This window comes from Notechis scutatus, chromosome 3 (assembly GCF_049901735.1).
Source record: "Notechis scutatus isolate UNSWTSFEM ecotype Mainland chromosome 3, rNotScu1.2, whole genome shotgun sequence".
NCBI lineage: Eukaryota > Metazoa > Chordata > Lepidosauria > Squamata > Elapidae > Notechis > Notechis scutatus.
This window is the reverse complement of record NC_142011.1, coordinates 55,331,579-55,346,415: the sequence shown is the minus strand read 5'-3', so window position 1 is coordinate 55,346,415 and position 14,837 is coordinate 55,331,579. Positions and strand designations below refer to the sequence as shown.

Sequence of the window (14,837 nt, the reverse complement as noted above, 5' to 3'; positions counted from 1 at the left end):
TCATGAGATTTGTGTTGAGAGAAGAGGGCAAACCATGGAACAGCTAATGACAACTTCAAGATACCTCTAGATGGCTGGAAGTACAGTGCAGATAATATTATAATGGCATGTTCCTCGAGGCATCTTTCATGGTAATAAGCCCATAGCATCTTTTAAACTGTTCAACTATTATTGTATAAAAAAAATCCCAATAATGAAAATAGACTATATCATTTCAGTGATGGTAAGATAACACTATGAAGTTCATTAGTAATGGAAGAGGAACTGTCTACTCTTAGGAGTGAATGTGTTTTCATTGTGAAAATAGTTGTAATATTTTACTATTAGATAACTGTAGGCACACAGCACTTCAAGCACTGATGAAGCTTTGAGTGAGTAATCCCTTGGAAGCAAAATTATGAATTATTATTAATTATTTCTAAGCAGTGGAACAGAGCAATCACCTTGTGATTCTACATAAGTAGGTTTTGGGGCAAGGCTGCTGGTCAAGATGAATAAGCCACACTTTGAATTTTTGCTCTGTGAAGTGTCCCCTGTCATGTATAAATCCAAATACTGAGCCATAGCAGGTTTGCTTTGTACCTGAATAGGATATGATGCAGACAATTTTATTTCACCATTCTGTATTATATATGTAATAGTAAATAGTGATTTTTCTTTCCCTCTTTCTCCTCATTCCCATCTCCTTCCTTTCTTCCCTCCTCCCTCCCTCCTTCCTTCTCTCTTTCTCCTCATTCCAATCTCCTTTCTTCTTTCTTCCCTCCTCCCTCCCTCCCTCCCCTCCCTCCCTCCTCCTTCCTTCCTTCCTTCCTTCCTTCCTTCCTTCCTTCCTTCCTTCCTTCCTTCCTTCCTTCCTTCCTTCCTTCCTTCCTTCCTTCCTTCCTTCCTTCCTTCATTTTTCGTACTGTTTTTCAGCTATTTTCAGGCCATTTTTCTGGCTGTTTTTTGCCTGAAAACAGCCAGAAATGGCCAAAAAACCCCAGCCCATAATTGGCTGGAAAACGACCAAAATGGCCTGAAATGGCCCATAATGCTCTGAAAATTCCTGGAAAATGGCCAAAAATGGCCTGAAAATGGCCCAAGAAAATGCTCTGAAAATTCCTGGAAAATGGCCAAAAACAGCCTGAAAAATGGGCAGGGTCAGGGTCAGCCAGTGGTGGGATTATCCTGAACTGAGTTTGTTGAACTGAGCAGAATTTTAACAACCAGTTCGCCTGAACCAGTCTGAACAGGCTGAATCCCACCTCTGGATCATAGTTTAGAAAAAGAAAAAGCAAATGTGTAATTTTGGTATTATTTGGTAATATGCCTGAATTTCTTTTCCTAGCCATAAACAAATAAGATACCTCTGGAGCCTTCCATGTGTTGAATCATACAAGGTTGTTATTATTAAACTTATTAGAACTATAGATTCTGACATCCTTCACTGTTAGGCATCTAAGTTTAATCTACTGGCATTTCCTTTAAGCAGCATCTGTCAGCATTTTCAGAGATGTATCTATGGCAAGTGTGACTTATAACATCCAAATCAGCTTCATTCTAATCTAGAATAATAGACTATCTTCGAGTACTAATGAACTGTGTTGTATAGGGATATTCACATCACTCCAAATCCTAAATCAAAAACAGTCTAGGAAAATACACACTTTTCACATAGCTATCATCTGGGTAAATGTCCTGTGCATAAGTATTATAAAAGTAGACATACACAAGTGATGCAACCATGAATAGCCATAAATCTGAGGTCCACATGTAACAGTAGATAGTCCTAGTTATGTCAGGAAAATCCTTTAAATACTTTTAAATGCTTTAGCATTTTATCAGCATGGCTCGTTTACTTTATTTCTTTATGTAGGCACAAATAAAGTTAAAATATAAATTAAATTTCTAAAAAAAGGGTTTGGTTGTTTATGACCAAATGGGTAATGTTAGGCCTGTGATCTTGGTGCATAGGTACCTAGTATGGCAGGGCTTATATCCACATAATATGGTTGCAATTTTCTGTTCAACCAGAGGTGGAATCAATATCATGGCAGTTAGCTAGACAAACAAAAATTAAACATAGCAACAGACAAGTCACTGCTGCAGCATCACTGGCAATGTCCAAACATAATATTTCTTATCATTGATACCCTAAAGTGCCAGGCAAAGCAGATCAATCTTTAAAGGGCACTTTGGGATCAAACACCAGACAGAATCAACAGTTACATATGTGAAATTGAGTTTGGGTTGGTCACTGGGACCAGAGATTCCAGAAAGCTCGGAAGAGTAAATCTCTAGTCCCAGTGACCCACCCAAATTCAATTTCACATCATTATCCTGGGACATTTGCCTTCATTTGTGAGTTATATGGTTTTTTTAAACAAATTGTGGTTCTATGTGGATGCAAAATTTTCATAAGAAATCTAGCAAATCCGAGTATTGTTGGGGGACAAGAAAACTGGGTCTTAGGTTCAAATCTAGATACTTGCTGGTTGTTGTTTTATGGTGGGGGGGAATCCTAGTACTGTATATTTAATTTGGATTGTTGTAATCTGTGGTATGTTTAATTTTACAAATTATGGTTACAGCTCTAAATGTTTGAGATGCTGCAGACAATATATTTGTATTGCTTTCTGTAAGAAGTGCTAGATTTCTCAAGAGAGAAACCATGGAGCCATATTCAGGAGGAAGAGTAGAAATATACCAATATGCAATTATCTCAAAAGGAAAGGACAATGAAATAGGAAAGAAAATGAGAAGTCAGTCCTGACTTAGTTAAAATACAAGAAACTGGTGTAATCTCTAAAACAGGTTCAATATAATGAATGGATACCCACCTCCCCTCACCCCAAAGTCATTCCACTGAAATTTAACAGCAATTATTCCTGAATTTTGGCATGATTATAACTGTTTTTCTGGACTTGAAGTGCTTTTAAGAGTTGGAATAGGAGCAGTTTGTCTTTGGGAGGGCTCTTCTCCCCTTCATTATTTTTAAATACCCCACCCTTGCTAAAGACTGAAATATCTGTATAATATCCACCCAGCTACATTTCCTCAATTATAAAGACCTTGAATGATCTCTGGTTCTTCAGAAAATCAGGAGGATGAATTGTGGCCCTATCTTAAAAGAACAAAGACCTTATAGTTCCTTTAAAAATGCAGAAAAAAAACACCAAAAGTTTAGACACTGCTGTTTACACTTTGTCTTCAATATCTCTTTAAACATTTGTGCAGCTATCATCTACCAAAAGGTTGCCCGTTCCTGATTAAGGATACTTTATAGGCTCAAGGAAACAGAAGCCTAATCTGTTAATTTTTTCAGGAACAGAAACTGGGCACACCTAGTTTATGTGTCTTGCATCTGACAGGCTCTATTAATTTGCTCATTTCCTATGCAGCAGTGATAAATAGAACACCCATCTGCCAGCTCTTGATAAAGAGCTTAAAGAATGTATTGCTAATGAGAAAGCAAATAAATGGGCCAGAACTGAGGCTGCATTTCCACAAAATAATCCCCAGTATTTATCTTGTTAGCAAGGGAGGCAGGTTTGATGAATACACTGCTGGCAGAAATTAAGGTAACAAGTCCTGTTTTGTTCTGACAGGAATCTGATCCAAATATTCATCTAAAGCACATGCTTGCTGGGGAATTGTGGGTGTTCTGTACAGTCATTAACATACTTGTAAACGCCGCGCGGTGATTGGTCAAGACGCACGACGAGCTGATTGGCCGAGCGAGCTGCATGGATTGGCCCGCCACGAATCTCCCGCGATTGGTGGAAACTAATCGTGGGAGATTCAAAGCGGTGCCATTGGCCGCGGCCGCCGCGGCCAAGGAATAAAAGCCGCCGCTTTTCCTTTGGACCTGAGCCGATCTCGGGAACTAAATAAAGAGCTGAAACCAAGTCACTGGCGACGAGGGTGGGATACCAAGCCTGATTCCCATCGAACACGTGTCCGGAGGAAACGAGACCGACAAGATGGCCAGCATCGCACCACCCATGCCCTTCAACCCAGCTACTGAGGATTGGGAATCGTACACCAACCGGTTCCTGATGTTCCTCGAAAGTAGCAACCTAAAGGACGCCAACGGGCAGAAGAAAAGAGCCGTCTTTCTAACACACTGCGGGCCTGCAGTGTTTAAGATGGCAAAAGCCCTCGCAAAACCCGAGGACGTGAAGACGATGGACTGGGCCGATCTCGAGCCGTTGCTCCGGAACCACTATGCCCCCGCCGTGCCCACCCTCATCAGGCGGCACGACTTCTATTGGCGAGACCAGAGAGCGGGCGAGAGCATCAGCGATTTCATGGCTGACCTACGAAATCTCGGGGCATGTGCGGGTTTACGGACATGGACGAGGCACTCCGAGACCGGCGTCGTCCTGGGGCTCAGAGATCCGGTCCTACAAAGCCGACTGATGGCAAAAGGCGACATCGCCCTCGCCGACGTCCTCGCAGACGCCACCGCAGCCGAAGCGACCCGGAAATCGGCGGCTCGAATGCGGAGACCAGACGCCGGAGACCGCACCGAAACCACCGAGGCAGGCACGGCAACCAAGACACGCTCCGAAGCAAGCCGCTGAGAGACCACCACCACACACCATGGCGATCTCGACTCCGTTTCTGACACCACGGACGAGGAAGAGGACATCCATCGACTCCAGACGGAACGAGACAGGTGTGATCAGCAAAGTCGTAAGTCGGGACCCCAATGCGCCGGGTGCGGAGGCGACCACTCTCGATCGGAGTGCCGATTTTTCAATGCGATATGCTGGCACTGCGATAAAAGAGGCCACATCGCCAGAGTCTGCCGACTTAAGAAAAACTACAGCCCCCGGCGACGAGACAACAGCAACCGGAGATGAGACGGCACCAGAGACCGCCAAGCCAAAAATCGTTGGAGCCGAGACGGACGGGGCCACCAAAACGGCGAGAATCGGCAGAGAGAGGAAACCCACCAGACGGTCGTCATCGGCCATTCGTCCAGCGCAGACGCCCGGAAGGTATATGTGGAAGTGGCCATCGAGGGCGAGCCATGCAAGATGGAGGTGGACTCCGGGTCCTACCTCTCCATGGTTGCATGGCAGGAAATCAAGCGCATGGTGCCCAAAATCCAAAGAAGGGGACTGGAAAGCCAGAAACTAATCCTCAAGGACTACCAGGGAAATCGCATCCCGGTAGTCAGAACAGGACAGTTCGAGATAACCTTCAAGGGGCGCACAGCAAGGCTCCCACTGACAATCGTGGACCGAGACCGCCCCAGCCTTTTAGGACTGCAATGGTTCGCGCCACTCGGAATCGAAGTGACGGGCATCGATCACATCGGGGAGGCCGATTGGGAGGAGCAACTCGCAAGGGACTTCCAGGAAGTGTTCGACGGCACCCTAGGCAAGTACCGAGGGCCCCCTATCTCCTTCAGCCTAGACCCTAGCGTTCCCCCAATACGCCTAAAACCACGGTGGGTACCTTTCGCACTCCGGCCAAAGATCGATGAGCAAATAGACAAGCTCATCAGACAAGGGGTCCTCGAACCTATTGACCACGCCAGGTGGGAGACCCCCATAGTCACCCCAGTCAAGCCCGATGGGTCGGTGAGAATCTGCGGGGACTATAAGGCCACCCTCAACTGCGCTTTACAACAGAGCGCCTACCCCATCCCAGTAGTGCAGCACCTCCTACACTCACTGGGGGGAGGCAAGGTTTTTGCGAAACTTGACCTGGCGCAAGCCTATCAACAACTGCCGGTCGACGAAGAAACCGCCGAGGCGCAAACCATAGTAACCCACCAGGGGGCTTTCCACTGTAAGAGACTCCAGTTTGGAGTCACCGTGGCCCTGGGAATATTCCAGAGCCTCATGGAGAGGCTCCTGCAAGGAATCAAGGGGGTGGTGCCCTATTTTGACGACGTACTGGTGTTGGCAACCAACCAAAAAGAACTGGAGGGTCGCCTGAGGGAGGTCCTAACGAAATTCAAAAATGCGGGACTGAAGGTTAAAAAGGAAAACTGCCAATTACATACCGAGAGGGTCGAATTCCTGGGGTACCTTTTAGATCGGCACGGAATTCACCCAACCGAAAAAAAAAATCAGAGCAATCAAGGAAGCCCCCAGGCCGAAGAATAAAACGGAACTACAGGCATTTCTAGGGTTGCTTAATTTCTATAATGTTTTCCTGCCCCAGAAGGCGACCGCGGCGGAGCCTTTGCATAGGCTTTTGGACAAGGCGGCCCCGTGGACTTGGGGGAAACGCGAGGAAGCCGCCTTCAACAAAACCAAGGACCTACTCACCTCGGATGCCGTCCTCATCCAATACGAGACCCTACCACTAGCAGTCACATGCGACGCATCACCTTTCGGCGTCGGTGCCGTCCTCAGCCACACTCTCCCCGACGGAAAAGAAGCACCCATCGCCTTTTTTTCAAGGACCCTCACCAAATCGGAAAGAAACTACAGCCAGCTGGACAAAGAGGCCCTGGCTATCATTGCCGCCGTCAAAAGGTTCCACGAATACATCTACGGCCGGACGTTCACCATCGTCACCGACCACAAGCCGTTGCTGGGAATCCTGGCAGGAAACAGGGCCACCCCGAACATTCTATCTCCAAGAATGACAAGGTGGTCCGAATTCCTTGCCGCCTACAGCTACCAGCTCCACCGACCTGGTAAGACAATCACCCACGCAGACGCCCTGAGCCGCACGCCACTACCTGACTTAGACACCGACCCAGCACCCACGACGGCCACCCTTAGCATAGAGACTCTACCCGATCTACCCATAACCGCGTCAGACATTGCCCACGAAACTAATAAAGACAAACGTCTGGCGCGAGTGTTACATTGAGTAGAGAAGGGGTGGCCCGAAAAGGACGTCGACGAAACATTCAGGACATTCTGGAACTGGCAAACAGAACTGTCATTACAAAAAGGGTGTTTACTTTGGGGGGATAGGGTTGTCATTCCGGAAAAATTACAGGGAAAGGTATTGGAATTGTTACATGAGGGGCACCCAGGCATCGTTAGGACAAAAGCCTTGGCCAGAAGTTACGCCTGGTGGCCAGGGATGGACAAACAAATCGAGGCTTGGGTGGCAGCATGCAACCGATGCCAGGAAACCAGGCCCAGCCCCCCTGCCGCCCCAATCCTGGAATGGGAAACCCCCAGGGGACCATGGTCCAGGATTCACATAGATTTTGCCGGATCCACGAAAGGGCACACCTTCCTCATTACGGTAGATGCTTACTCCAACTGGTTGGAGGTAAGCAACATGAGAACTACCAACACGGAGGCCGTTACCAAGGAACTCAGCAAGCTGTTCGCAACCCACGGCCTCCCAGACGTCATCGTATCCGACAACGGGCCCCAATTTACCTCGCTGGAATTCGAAAAATTCCTAGCGGAGCGGGGGATACGACACGCGTTAACAGCGCCGGCACATCCGGTGGCGAATGGGAGGGCGGAACGGATGGTTCAATTTACAAAAAAAACAATCCAAAAGATAGAAAATGGGGAAATCCAAGAGAAAATAAATAAAATGCTTTTTATACAACACATAACCCCGAACACAACAACCAACAAAAGCCCAGCAGAACTATTAATGGGGAGGAAATTAAGGTCCCCACTCGACAGACTGCACCCCAGAAAAACCCCCAAATTCCTCAAGCAAAGACCGAACATTTAAACCAGGCGACGCAGTATACGCAAGGAACCTTACCGGGGATCCACTTTGGGTACCAGCAACCATAACCCAAGTGACAGGTCCCCGCTTGTACCGGCTACAGACAACCGACGGACGAGCATGGAAACGACAGATCGACCAACTAAGGTCAAGAACAACCACGGGAAACACAACCGACACGCAAACAGACACAGACACACACCCAGAAAAAGAAGGGAACCCCCCCAACACAAACCAAGAGGGGAGGGAGGACCCCAAGAACCAACCCATACCAGAAAGAAACTGGGAATACTCACCAACAAGCAGCCAGCTCGAAGCCTCACCAGGGAGAAGCAGCCAGGCCAGCTCAACCAGCCCAGAAAGACCAGGCGGGAGCGGCAACCGCAGCTCAACCAGCCCGGGTAGACCGGGAGGGAGCTGCGACGAAAGGCCCGGCTCACCCTTCCAGACGGTTCCATCGACGAGGCAGAGAGCAACACAGAACCCGACCGAACCGGCCGGGAGCCAAGCACCAACTAACCTGCGCAGGTCAAGTAGACAAGTACGAAGCCCCGCCTACTTACGGGACTACGTCACGTAGGACCATACCAAGAGGGGAGGGGTGTTCTGTACAGTCATTAACATACTTGTAAACACCGCACGGTGATTGGTCAAGATGCACGGCGAGCTGATTGGCCGAGTGAGCCGCACGGATTGGCCCGCCGCGAATCTCCCGCGATTGGTGGAAACTAATTGCGGGAGATTCAAAGCGGTGCCATTGGCCGTGGCAGCTGCGGCCAAGGAATAAAAGCCGCCGCTTTTCCTTTGGACCTGAGCCGATCTCGGGAACTAAATAAAGAGCTGAAACCAAGTCACTGGCTCCGAGTCTCTTTTCCACGACGGACTTAACAGTGGGAGCTGAAGTCCACATTTCTTATGGCTGAGAAACTTGGATCTCAAGTTTTTTTATGTCAATGATCCAACCATCCACCTGCAATTTAGAAGCTAAGAGTTTGTAATCTGGTGGCACATTTCTATAACTGCTACAAATTTCTATAACTACAAAAGACCAAAGAATATGTAGTACATCTAGTGTGTCCATTTGTTCGTTGCTATTGTTGTGATTATATTTCTTTTACAGTAATTTACCCTTGCTCTGCCTACAAACATTAGTTGATCCCATTTATTAACTCCTTTAAAGCTTTATCTGGTGTTCAGTGGATCCAGAAGCTAATAGAAACACATAAGCAAACAAAAGTACTATACTTCTCTTTACCTATATGGAATCTCAAATGAGTAAATAGTACTCATTTTTACTGAGAAAATAGTAGAAGCATTTCTAGGTACTTAGCTGAGATATGGCTTCAGATAGAAAACATTGAAAACCAAATCACTATATGGTTCATGACAAAGTTATTATTCCAACATAATCAGATTAGAGTTCTTCAATGATTCTGCTATTGCTTTTAGGACTTGAGGCAATGCAAATTACACTATGAGGTGCATTTTTTTCTAAGTTGAAATATAATCGGGAACAATTCAAGCAGACACTTTTAAGTACTGGAATGAAATACTGTCATAGAAAGAACATCTGCTGCATGCTACAAAACCCTTGGGGGGGATGTTGTCACAGAATAATCTATTATTTTGGAATATTTATATTAACTAATATGGAGCTTGGTCATTCATGAAAGGAAAAGCTCCTTCCATTTATAATCAAAACACCAGGCTCCAACATTGAAAGAAAGAGATAGGGTACAGATGTGATCTCTGCTGATTCCCACTGTTGCCTCTCACCATTCCAAAGAGTTCCCTTACTTGCCATAACAACAATTCATGTCATAACATCTACAAGGAAGAAAGGGACATTTTCCTGTTTCTTCCAGCATGAGAAGATGTCTGCTGTTGAGTTTTCAAGCTGCTTAACTTTTCTATTTCTGCTCTTTGGGCCATCTGATCAGGAATCTGGCAAGGAATCAGGAATTTGGTGGGCCCACAATCAACTTAGATCTTTATCCACATGCAGATCTGGTGAGTGAACTTTAGAATTAGAGATTTCAAAATTTCTTCCTTGCCCAAAGTCTGAAATATAAACATAAACTCTTTTTTTTTCCACGAGAGCTCTTTATGCAAAGAGATGGATTCTGAAGTGGCTTCTGTTCTAAATACAGATTGTCCATGCTAGACTTTTGGAACTCTTAAGCCTTGCATGACTTTGGAGAAATGACCTGCATGACCTATGACCATAATTCCAAGCTCAATTGCAACCATAAATCAAAGACTATTTGTATTGAAAAAGAATAAAGCAACAATTTCTAAAATATCTTCCAAACCCTGAAAATATTATTTTAAAAAAATTCAGGTCATGTATATGATTTTTTTTTTATGTTTAACATATTATAGTTCATTCTGCTGTGCCTTCAGTATACATAACATACCCAAATAAAATCCCTTATTCCTTCTTTCTCCACCTAAGCCATTCAATAAGAAAAATTTTCTGGGCAGTTAGAAAACTGCTAGAAAAATGAAAAGTTTCTATAAAGAAAGGTGTTTTTTTTTTCAAAAAAAAAAAAAAAAAAGCAGCGAAAACAATAGATAGAATTAATAAGTAATACAGGATGGAATGAAAATGGGTAGAACTCTCTTTTCATTATTCTAAATGAGTCTGCTTTCTTGGTGGCTCAAAAGGGATCATGGAGAGGGCATAGGGAAAAATCAGTATTATTGAAGAATTCTCTTTTCTATACTTAGGTTTCTGGCATTAAGAAGAAGCTAGCGAGAAATACATGTTAGCGGAACTGATCGTTCACATTGTTTGCCAAGGGAGGATAGTGCTGGAAAGATTAACTGGTCCAAGCAATGCAAATAATGCTTTCCTTCCGTTTGTGTGACATTTGTGATCTAACAGGACAAACTTTTGCCTGTAGGGGTGCGGGAAATTCTCACCAACCTGATCATTGCTAACTGCATTCCAGAAGCTTGTGGCATCATCTGTATTAATGTAGGACAGGAAGCTATCCTGGGCTGAAAGTAGATCGACGTTGCAGGCAGGGAATTATCTACCTTTTGTATCTGAGTTGTATGGCAGATGATTGCTATAATCGTCCAGGATGGGTGGACACAACATAATTTGCTCCAGATGTTAATGGGGTAGCTACATTGTGTCTTCGCCATCTTAGGCTGGGTGAATACAGGATTTGGCAGCTGATGGACTTGGTGCAAAGATAGTGGGTCTCCTGTCTTCCATCAGCACAAATTGTTCAGCTACACACTCATTGTTTTCAATGAGAACCGCAAGCATCTGCAAAATCTCTCCCACTGAAGTCAAAAGAAATTAAAATGCTAGTGGCAAATGGAATCGTTGACAATAACTCTAAAGAAGGCAGTTTATCCAGTGAATCAAGAAAAAAAGATTATCCCCATTGTTCTAAAACACATTGCCTTCCCCCCCTTTTTTTGGTGCAATGTGATGAGAAATAGTCCACAGTATGGAATCTAACAGTAAGGAAAGCAATTTATATGCATGTGACAATAATGTTAGTTTTCACAAGGCCTGAGGTGACACAAGAATAGATTTTTGTCTCACTAAAGGTGCAGAACTGGGGTTAAGGAAAGCTCAAAAAGAAACTGAAGGGAAAGGTGTTGGATGGTCAATTTTAACATCAGATATCAGGATGTATCCAGGCAAATTTTTTATTAACATGAGGTGTAATGAAGAATTCCTGATCAACAGCTATTCAGCTCACAGAGTAGAGTGATAATTGGCTGCATGCAGTCAAACTATCCATTATATAGGAGATTCATTATTGGTTATCCCAGTTTTTATATCACTTAAAAGCAAGTGCAAAATGGGCTGGAAGTTGACGCTCCTAAATTGCAAGAAGTAGAAATATATTAAAAATGGAGCCTGCCTTCCCAGTTTTGCATAAAACTGGTCTATCGTAACGTCTATATTTCAAAGGCAAATAGTTAGTGGGCTTGGTATATTTTGGGGGTCAACCAACCAGGCAGGGGTGTTTGTTGGTTTGAACATTTTTATTAAAATAACAAAAGCAGCACAAGTCTTGTGCCTTTTGCATACGTTTGTAAGGTCACAATGTATGTATCAAAGAGGCAGAGCTTACACCATGATGCTGCCTTTGTTATTTACCTTGGCCCCACAATGTCCCTGCCAGCTAGCCCTTTCCTTCATGATTCAAAACTGATGAGATTCAGTTATAGATTTCCATGTAAAATGTTATAAAACCTTAAAGGCAGGCCAAACATTTTAGTATTGGGCATTTATAGCCTGCCAAGCTTCATGAAAATCTGCCAACTCTTTCTGGTAAAACTCCTACACTATTTTTGGCTGCCACACAATAGAAACCAGTTAATGGATATTTTTGGAAGGTGTTTGTCTATGACCATTCCTATGAGCGGGAATCAACGGCTTCCCTCTGCTTCCCTCAGCTTCTCCACTTTCTTCAATGGGAAGTAAGCATCAGTCCTAAAAACAAGCAATTTGGTGTAGCGGTTAAAACAACTGGGAGACTTTGAGTCCTGGTTCTACTTTAGACATGAAGCCAGCTGGATGACATTGGGCTAGTCACTCACTCTTTGCCTAGGAAGCAGAAATTACTTATTAAAATGTTGCCAATAAAAGTGCAGGAAGTTACCAGGAGTCAACACTGACTCAAAGATGTGTATGTGTGCATGCACACACACACAACTTTAAAAACTTACCAATTGCCTGATACTTAGAATACAGTGATCCTGATCCTTCATTCAGTGTCAGGGTGCTACGGGTAGCAGGCAGAATTACCTGACTAACAATTGTAAATATCCAGAAATAATCTGGGAAGGCTGAAATCTCATAGTTACAGAACTTCTTGGGAGAGAATGGGTACATCCTCTGTCCTTGAAAGGTTTCATATTGCTGTCAACCAACAGGTAAACCACAATTTTGCACCTCACCTCAGCTATTGAATGCCTCCCATTGGATCTCTACTTCATTTGCAAAAAACTCCAACCTATCTGATGAGGTTACCCACTGGACAATTTCTGTTTCTACAATTTAAACTGGAAATCACCTATAATTCTTATAGGGAAAAGGATGGTGTGACAAAATGGGTGGCATATATAAGCATTCACTGAAGATGGCTGATGTTATCTTACTGCTTATTCAGCAGTGTTCCTTGGGCCTGCCTGAATTCCATATTCTGTCTGCAGGTATAAGCTTCAGATTTAGAGGCATGATGAATATGACAGAGAAAGAAGAGGGGCAGAAGAACCATAAGATATCGCTGGTGTCACATGCCAATAGGTTTCTTCTGTGCTTAGGCCAGGTGCTCCTGAAGGATTCTGCCATATTAAATATTTCCCACAACTTTCCCTGAGAATGGGGTATAGTGGAAACCAGCCTGTTGCTTTGCTTTTTTGAAATTCTCTCTTGTTCAATGCAAATGGAAGTTGGAACACTTGTCTCAGGTCATCCCACTACCGTCTATAGATGCTAGCATCTCCTTCCCTTCCCATTTTCTTAGATGACAGTATTCTTTCAGAAGATGACTGAAGAAGTCACCTGTGATCCCCCTGGTTCCAGAAATTGCAGGAGGTGCAGTGAAGTTGTGGCACAGATACTTGGGTACTGAAAGTCAAGAGTCACTGCCTATCTATCAGACCCCAGTGGCAGAGGAGAACGTTCTGTCAGCCATTGCAGCATGTATTCTTTTCCTTACATATATGCAAGTGAGTGGAAATAGTTTCTGTGTTTTTGGAAAGAGAGGACACATCCCTTACAGAACTTGCAGCACCTGGCCAAGGAGCATGTTCAGAACTTGCAGCACCTGGCCAAGGAGTCCAGACAACTTTGCAGATCTGCTAATAGCATGTCACTGAGCTGCTTTGTCCTCTGGGAGAATCCCAGTACTATGGGTGTGAGCATATGGTGATCTCTAAAATTACATGCATAACATTTCTCAGTTAATCTATCAGCATCTATGAGCTTAGAATAGAAATTACCGACAGGGACCCACTTGTTATGTAAGTATTTACCTTCATCAGATGAAGAACAAACAGCACAGGGCAATGAACCTCTCTGCCCCCATGTTTTCTCTTTGGCTTTTGTCTGATCAGATGGGCATATGTCTCCACCACCCCCCCCCGAAACAAACAATCAAATAAAAACCACTGGGTTTCACCACTCACCATTTTCATTTTTGAAGAAATCTGGTTACAAGGTCCGGAATGGAAAGGTCAGAGATACTGGGAGATAGCACTTAGCTTAGGTCAGAGATACTGGGAGATAGCACTTAGCTTTCCAATATATGTGGTTCCCTTTCCTTCCTTCGTTCCTTACTGCCTAAAAGAATTAAATCAGGTACAGGATGCTTTGCCTGTGCCGAAGCAGATGACTACAAATACTGTACATTAGTTCAAAAAGGTACGTTGCTTACTTTTCAAGTAAGTCATCAATTCTTGGGTGTTAGATCTGGAGGAGTGGGAGCAAGGAACGGAGACGAGGCATCGAATAGTGACTCAGCTCTTTATTAGTGACTTCAGAAAGAGAGTGAACGCTTGGGCAGCAGCAGCTCCTTTTATAGAGCTGGCTGCTGTCACAATGTCCAATGATTCAAGTTTGCCGCGCTGGAAGCGTCCAATCGGCGGCGACCCGCTATCAGCCAACCAGATTAGCCAGAGACGACCAATCACGATCTGCTAACTGCGGGCCAATGAGAAGTGCAGGATTACGAGCCTGCTGTGGAAGTAAAACTATTAGGATTCAAAACCAATGCGTTTGCTTAGTTCGTAACACCCCTCCCCCCTAGGTTCCGTCTGAGGGGTGGGGTGATGTATTCTTCCAAATAGGCAGGTCGTTTCACCTGTCTACTCGATCTGCGTTGCTCCATTGGTCTTTGCTCTGGCTCTGGTTCCGGTGGGCTGCGTGCTGAACTTAATGGCAACGATAGTCCAACCTCTTCGCTGGGTGACTCGGGGTTGTCGTTTCTGCTTCTGTCACGGCTGTCATTCGGATTCCTTGGATTTGCTTCAGTCGCAGTACTGCTTTGTGGTGAGGCGATCATCTGACTTGGTTCTCCTTCGGCAGGTGAGTATCCCCGGGTTGGTTGTGCTGATTGCTGGTTCTCGCTTACTGGGTCGTATGCTAATTCTCTTCCGGTCCCTTCCCCCTCTAGTTTGAAATTCTGGGCTTGTGACGGGGGTAG

The 14,837-nt window shown here is 44.7% G+C and overlaps 1 long non-coding RNA gene across 1 annotated transcript in view; it reads right to left on the bottom strand.

The window, feature by feature from the left end:
- LOC148131196 (uncharacterized) overlaps positions 1 to 14,837 on the bottom strand; it is a 31,592-nt gene that overhangs the window by 10,685 nt on the left and 6,070 nt on the right. The gene's annotated exons all lie outside the window — the stretch shown is intronic.